An 8,543-nucleotide genomic window follows, 5' to 3' on the forward strand; every position below is an offset into this window, starting at 1 on the left:
ATACACTTGAAATAAGACTAAACTAAATTAAAAGTAACTTTTCACCAAGATATTTGAGTTTAAGTCGTTAATATTGATTAAAAGCACCAGTTTCAGTGGCAGGTTATTTCACTTATAAATGGGAAAATGTCTTATTATATGTAAATAACCTGCCGGTGGAGCTAGAACTGGGTTGCTAGGCGACGGCCTGGGCTTGGCTGGCGTTGCTAGGTAACGGCTCAGTTGACTGAAATAATCTGCCAGTAAAACTAGAACCTTTTTTTTCTTTTTTAATCAATATTAACAAATTATTGACTTGGAACAAGCTGCTGGATCTTGTTGAACTATTTTAGTTTTGTCTTATTTCAAGCGTTCTAAGATATTTACACTAGAAATTAGATTAAAAATACTTGGTAGGATTTTGTATTTTTGCAGTGCAGTAACTGAATTTAGTTATATTTTTGATGTTTTTTATGTTTTTTGTTAACGAAGAGTGGAAAAAAATCGTAAAAATAACATTTCCAATAATAACGTCACTTTTGTGTTTTATTTAATCATTAATTGAAAATTCTTATCATGGCAACAATTTTTTTTCTAATAAAAGATAAATAATAGTATAAATGCCCACATCTCAACTTCTAGATTAGAGAATAATTGACGAGTTGGTTAATTTCAGCTGATATTGATGATTTTAGCTTTAGAGCAAATTAAACCCAATATTTATTTGTTTGGGTGTTTCGTAAAACCTGTAAGATTTATTTTTATCACAAAATGTGACTTTGTGTCCAATTTCTGGTCTTCACATAGGAAAAAAGTAATTACTAAAACCGTTCCGTGTCCAAGCATGCAAGTAGAAAGTTGAGTGGAAGGAAAAAGTTTGGTAAAGGAAAGTCTCAGCTCAGTTTTTTAGGAAGTGTCACAATGCAATGAGTCAGAGCTTTAAAGGCCACCACACACAGACACATCTGGTTACAACACTTTATTCAGCATTTTTCCTTTTACGTCTATTAATTTACAAAGACATGGTTGAGTTTTTGTTTTTGAGGAAAACAGACAAGTAAATAAACAGATATGAACACTGCAGAGGTAGCAATGAAATAATATGGTGCAGAAATATTCTTCATAAAAATACAGATGGCATGAAATTTGGCCAGTATGATGATAAATAACGGCTCTGACAATGTATTAAACACACTGAACCAGTAGGCAACAACTAGGGATAGACCTTTTGGTGTTGTAGTTTGGCCTCCACCCAGCAGAGGGCGCTGCTGGTCATCCTGAAGTGGAGCCAGTTGATATAGAAACAAAGATGGCAGAGAGATCCCAGAACGGAAACGAGAAACGTCCAAACAGATTCTGTTTGGGATGAAAGTTGACTTTTTGTGGTTCTGTTTTGAAATATAAACACTCGATGAAGTCCTTAAGTTTTATTCAGCCGAGCTGCAAGCAGGAGCAGCAACAACTTCTCTCAAAAATAAAAATCTGGAAATTTGAGATTAATCTCAGAAATATTTCAGAAAAAAAAAACTTGGACATTTTTACGAGTTTGAAGTCAGAATTCTTGGACTTTTGGAAAAACTCAACTTTTTTTTCTAGAAAATTTCTGAGATTAATCTCAAAATTTGATTTAATTCTTTTGAAAATGTCAGATTAAATCAAAATTTCTGAATTTCTTGTACACTTCTTTTGTTCTACCTACAATGGCGCAACACCCTCATAATTTAATACAACTGACAAAATAATGTTAAACTTTATTATGTTTTTGCTAAATTCAGGATATTCTGAAAAATTTAACCCTTTATATTACGGAAAGGCTTGAAAAAGCTGTGTGAAGTAAAAAACTTTATGGATTTCTACTTGAGCGTAATGAGGAATCGGTGGTGCACAGAGATGAAAGAGCAGAGACTCACAGAATCCACGCTGGTTCAGGTCCGATGGGACGTTTCGGCGGTTCATGTCGTCTCCTGGTTCCGGTCCAGATGAGTTTGATCAGATCTAAACGAGACCAGACCTGGAAACTTCACACCACTTCCTGCTTCCTGCTGCTGACGAGCTTTATGGAAATGCTGATTTCCCAGCAGGACTGACAAAAGTCCAAACACCTGCTTTACGTCATCAATGGCCGCAAAGAACTTGTGCAGTAAATAATGAGCCTCAACCAGACATTCGTTTCTGCAGAGTAAATTTAGTTTGAGTTTATTAAATCAGCTGCTGAAGTAAATTAAATTCAAAGTAATTGAAATCCACTTTTATTATAGTTTAAATTCAAACTGTCGTTTTGCTGACTTTTAGACATAAGATAACAAAAATAAACAATTAAAGTTCTAGTTAAGTTTTAGTCTAATGCAAAAAAAACAAACATTAATTTGCACCACACCATAACAACCACTAGAGGTCAGGAGACTCTCAGTGTCTTCAGCAGCTCATCACACAGAAATATCCATGAAGACACTTTGACTTTATAACCGATTATTATAATTTAGCAGCAGTTTGTTCTCATCTGGTTGAATTACATTTTTGTACTGACATCGCTGGTAAAGATGCAGAAACATAAATTATTATTTTCAGTGGGATAAACTTCCACTCAAAATAAAGCCAGAAAAATCCAGGCGTTAATTTCAGTGACTTTATCTGCTGTGAGGAAACGTCTACATGCGAAGGAATAATTGGTAACAAACTCAGAATTATCCACACCCATAAAAGCACCAAGGAAATGTAATTTCCGATCAATGTTTCATTGATTTTAAATCGGCTACAAACAGCTGAAAAAAACACCATTAAGCCAAGAGACGAAAAAAGAAAATATATTTTTCTTTATCTCAGAGTTTATATTTCTCCCTCACATTAACTTTTGGTATCAAATTCCGGATTAAACTCCTTAGAGATCTATAAACTTTTCTACATTCTTCTGCTTTCTCAGATTATAACAAGTAATGAGATTATCTGACAGATTAGCGGATGATACTCTACATGATGCCACCGGACAATGAACAGCTTCAGTTATTTCAGCTGGAAACTAGAAATCAGGCTGAAACCTGAACCTTCAGAGACACATAAAGACAGTTACAAAGTCGGCCTTCCATCGCCTGAAGGACATTTCCAGGACTAATGTCCCCGCAGGACGTAGAGCAGGTGTGAAAACTCATTTTCATTTTGGGTCACATCATAAATCTGAACGTTGTTAAAGGGCCGGTTGTGCCAGAATGTGTTGATTAAGCCAACTGAACTGTTGAAACATTAATAAACTGCTGTTTGTTTCAGCGCTCAGTAAGTTTCTTAAAATTAAATATTATTGAACAGTTTTTCACACTGATCAGTCTCCAGGATTGTTTTTGTGTTTCTTTGCATTCAAAATAACACATTTTGTGCTAATTTCTAAATGTTTGTAAGGAATTTTTACTATATTTGCGGTAATGTTTGATGTTAAATGTGACGTTTTATTGCTCGCCGTATCGATTACAGGCTGTAACTTGACACCAATGAGGCTGAGGCAGCAGTCGCTTAAACCCAAAGTTTTTCACCAAATCTGAGAAAATATGAAATGAAATCAGAAGGATTTCATTGTTGAATTTTATTCGTGAATAAAATTTTGAAGATTTGTGAAAAAGCTGGAGGAACTTAACTGATGTAATTTGGAGTCTAGAGGGCCACATAACAGCCTGCGGCGGGCCAGATCTGGCCCCCGGGCCTTCAGTTTGACACATGTGATCTAGAGAAGCTCATCCATGCCTTTAAATTCAGTCGTATTAATTACTGCAACAGAGTCTGATCCAAACGCTGCTGCTGGAGTTCTGACTAAAACCAGGAAGTCAGAGAAAATCACCCAGATCTAAAGTCCTTCACAATAAAATACGGCTGTTCGCTTATAAATCACTGAACGGATTATAGATCTGCTGCTGCTGGACCACTCAGGTCTTCTGGTTCTGGTTCTGCTCTGCATCCAGAACCAAACATGCAGAAGCAGCATTCAGCTTCTATGCACCACAAATCTAGAATAAACTACCAGAAAACTGTAAAACAGCGGAAACACTGAGTTCCTTTAAATCAAAGCTAAAATCCCAGCTGGTCTGATTAATAACAACTGGAGCATTGATCAATACATCTGATTCTTATTGATTTTAATGACCCTTGACAAAATGTCGTGTTTTGTTTTTATGATATAAATGACCTTAATGTGCTTTACAAATAAACTAGACTTGATAAATGTTACGTTTTTAATCCCCTAATAGGAACATAAAGGGATCTTCTTTAAATGTTTGATGGAATTTGTTTGGTAAAAATCGGAGTTTAACTACCATTTTAACGCTTCTCCATCTCTGTTCTGTCGATGAAACCGTCGATTTCGGCCCATTTCTGCCACACAGACGTCATCCATCTGCAGCAAAAGTTCACTTTTTGACTTCTGAAGCCGCCTGTGAAGAACACGGCGATCCATGACCTGCCTTTAGGCACAATTTCCTGCAGAAAAAAGAATCCCCTAATTTCTTCTAAAGCTGCCATTAGCCACCATAAGCATGACCGGCCCGTTACCTTTAGTTTGGGCTCCCTTAAACCGCTGTCTATTAGGTGGCTCACTTCAAATCCCCGCTGCCTGGCTTTAATAAGAGCATATTTTTGCTCCTATAATTTGACCTTGTTATCCAATATCCTGTGTCTTTAGTCGTCTGTGTTTTGAACGCGCAGCGACTCGACCGGAGGCTCTGCACCAACCCAGGCTGGGAGAGCTGCGGCGGATGCTAACGACAGTTAGCGCCACGCTACGAAGATAAAAACAATTAAAGCACGAGAATAAGACCATAATACCACAACTTTACTAAAATGATGACTGTATTCTCATATTAGTAAAACTTCTTGTGATATTTTGACTTTATTTTTGTAATTTTATGACGTTGTTGAAATATGAGTAATCATGTTATTACAACTTCTCATAATATTTTGACTCCATTCTCATATTTTCTTCACTTTATTCTTGTAAAGTTAACTTAATTCTTGTAATTTTATGACTTTGATCTTGTTTTATTCTCGTAATTTTATGACATTGTTGAAATATTGTGGCTTTATTCTCTCATTATTATGTCTAGTCTTGTTTTATTTGGACTTTTCTTGCAATATCACGACTTTATTGTCATGTTATTACAACTTCTTGTATTATTTTCACTTTCTTCTTGTAATATAAACTTGTATTATAAACAATGTTTAGATATCCTGACTTTATTCTCATATCCTGACTTTATTCCTGTCGTGTTTTAACATGTTTTCTTCGTACGTCCTAATACTCCATCAGACATACGACTCACATACTGAGCCAACGATTCGTTTTCATTTCAATCCGCTCGGCCCACAGCCTTCGGACAGCTCAGTAATTTCCTCCACATAACATCTTATTTTGCTCATTTAATTTCGGAGCTGAAATGTTTTTGCACCTTACATTAACTCATTGTTACCCAGAGTTATAGAATCTCTTTTGTAGCTGACGGAGACATAATTACTGCAGCTGGTTTGAGCAAATTGATTTGTGCCAATTTTACAAACTGCATTTCATTTTGGCTACATCTCCGAGCCTCCTGGCTGCAAAAGGTAATTTTTAAGAAAACGCATTGACGGGGATGCAGCTTTACCCTCGGAAACTCTGAAAAACGTGCTGCTCCAAAAAAAAAAACATTAAAAAAATGATCCCAAGTGAAGTTATCAAGAGGAAGCGGCGATGGAGGGAAGAGGCGTCTAATATTCCCGGCCTCGCGGTCGAGTTTCCGTCTCGCTTACTGTACTTCCCCTCTCTGGAAAACCTCTACCCTCATATCTGACCCGCCTCGCCGCTCGTTCGGGAGACTTTAAAAGTCGGAAACAAAGCGCGGTCCGAGGACACGGAGGGCAATCTTGAAACGGAAAACTAAAATGGGGAAAGCCTCTGGAGCTGAAATGTTATTTGGACGATAGCCCGCATAAGAAAGGCGCTGTGTTTGGTTTCTCATTGAGAGTCACCAGCAGCGGCTCATTGTGATAAGAAAATAAGTCTACTGTTACCTGATCTGGTATAATGTGGACCAATTACCACTCCATTGCACTTCATTACAGGGCCGTAATAGGGCCGGGGGTCAGCGCTTGAGATGGAGTGGCACAGGAAAATTGAGTCGTCATTGATATGATAAAAACTGACAGTGAGAGGCCCCTCCAACAAATTATTGAAATTTACAGTTGATAGGGAAACACTATAACCTCATTTGGCAAGCAGCTGGCAAGTGCTTGTACAAAGCAGCTCCCTGCAGCACAATGAGAGGCTTATGGAGAGAGAGAAATCCAAAACTATCAGAGGATGGTTTCAGATGGGTTTGGGCCTGACGGGGAGGGAACCCGTCTGAGCGCTCAGATGGATCCAGCGATCTCCTCCAGCCCACGGCGCTTTGTCCCAGACCGGAGAGGATCGGCCCCTCCGCCCCTCGGCATCAAATATTTGTGCAGCACCAACTTTTGTTTGTGCCGCTATTATTTTTAAGAGATTAATAAATGTGTCCAGAGGTCAGGAAAGGTCAATCAAAAGATCCACTTCCTTCAACTCTAACAGAGTTTGTGTCAAGTGTTTGTGCAGCAAAATTTTTAGTTTGTGCCGCTGTCATTTTAAAGATATGTGTCCAGAGGTCATGAAAGGTCAACCGTCTCCCCACCTCCTTCAAATCAGACGAAGCCGCTGTCAATCACCTCGGCTGCGTTTGTGCAGCCAAATGTTTTGTTTGTGCTGCTTTTGAATGAAGATATTAATGAAACTTTACAGGTCAGCCATTTTCCCCCAACCTTCTTCAAATCAGACAAAATTGGTGTCAAACGTTTGTGCTACGTTTTCGGAGCAAATTGTTTTGTGCTGCTTTTGCTAACAGACTGGAACCGTGGTCAGTAGTTCATCAAGGCTCTGTGGCCTCTTATCATACATATGCTGATGATACACAACTTTACTTCTCTGTATCGCTGCATGACCGCAGTTTATTACAGTCGAAATCGGTGCGTTTCTATTAAGCAAATTTACTTTTGTGGCTCCACTTTGTCCAATTTTAAGGTCAAAGGACACCTCAACGTCTCCTCTGACAGCCGATGATGAGACATAATGTCGTAGCAGAAATATAAACTGCCTCCTCCCAGTGCAAACTAGGAACAGCCAATCAGAGCCAGGAGGCGGGTCTTAGTGCTGCCAATCACAACCTTGCTCTCGTCAGTCTGCTAAAGCCTGTTAGCATAGCCTTTGATTAATGGTTTTGCTGTAACTGTAAGTCGTTTGTCAGCTATCAGCACACTTAGCAGCGACTACATGATGTTGATTGACAGCGTTAAGACCCTCCTCCAGGCTCTGATTGGTTCTTCAGACAGTATTAAGAACGAGGTGGAGATAGTGTTTAGTGTTTCCCAGATATTCTGTCACAAAATGATGTCAGTTTTAACAAATATGTAAAAAAAACTTTATAAAAGTTGCGTTTGTGTTGTTTTTGACAAACATTTAAATCGGTTTGATTTTATGAAAATGTGAAGAAAGGGGCAAAAACTTTTTCACACCTCTGTACGTAGAAAAATCTGTCAGGACCAACAGAACCACATAATTGCACAAAAATGTACTAATCCTTAAATACTTCTTTGCTTTAAAAACAATGTATGATTGTGTTATGTTTCATACTTTCAGTATTTTTAGGTGTTTTGGCTGATAAAAAGCCTGAGGGAATATTATTTGACAATTTAACATGTTTCAGTTATTAAAGGAGAAAATGTCGATTTTTTTCATCGGTTTCAATGACACCAAAAAATGTGTCCGTTTCTGTAACTGTAGGTGTGCTGACCAACAAAACCCTCTTTTTTTAACAAACAAACCAAGTCTGGATGCTGAACAGAGAAGCGAAGGAAATAAAACAAATCAGTATTTGGGTTTCTGTGTTCTGGTGGAAAACATATGGGGAGTGTTTGTTTGCCGACGTTTAAGCCGCCTCCATTTGAGGTTCCCCCGAATAAATAAATCAAATAAACCACTGTCGGACATACATTTTCAATCCATCAGGATAATCAGATTCTGTTTACCCCAACAGGAACTATTCTAAAATGTTATTAAAAACTTAAATGGAGTTTAGGCGTGGAATAACTAGGTGCAGGAAATGATGAGCAAACAGCGGGATAAGATTCCAATTACCATTAAACAAGCATTGCTTTGACTAGTAAAGAGGGAAACAGCTTTGATATTTCCCACATTCGGCTCCACGTAGGACAGGAAACCAAATACAATTCACAGACTTATAACAGAAGTAGGGAAAGCTTTGTCTTAATTTATTACCAGATCTGTTTTAAACCTTCATATTTGATTATTTACGTTACAAAACACCAAAAACGTCCTCCTGAAGTCATTACCTTTGTGGAACACACTCAAGTTTTATCCTGCACATCTAAATAGGCAACGTAGGGAACGCATGCTTCGTTGATCAAAAATGTTGTGGCGCAATTTATCGAGCGGCCATCTTTAACGACGGTTTCAAGATGGCGGCGCCTTCATCTGCCGGCGCCACTTCAGCGCGATAAGACAGTCAATTTGGACTGCA

The sequence above is a fragment of the Poecilia reticulata genome, chromosome 15 (genome assembly GCF_904066995.2).
Source record: "Poecilia reticulata chromosome 15, P_reticulata-male-v2, whole genome shotgun sequence".
Taxonomy (NCBI): Eukaryota; Metazoa; Chordata; class Actinopteri; order Cyprinodontiformes; family Poeciliidae; genus Poecilia; species Poecilia reticulata.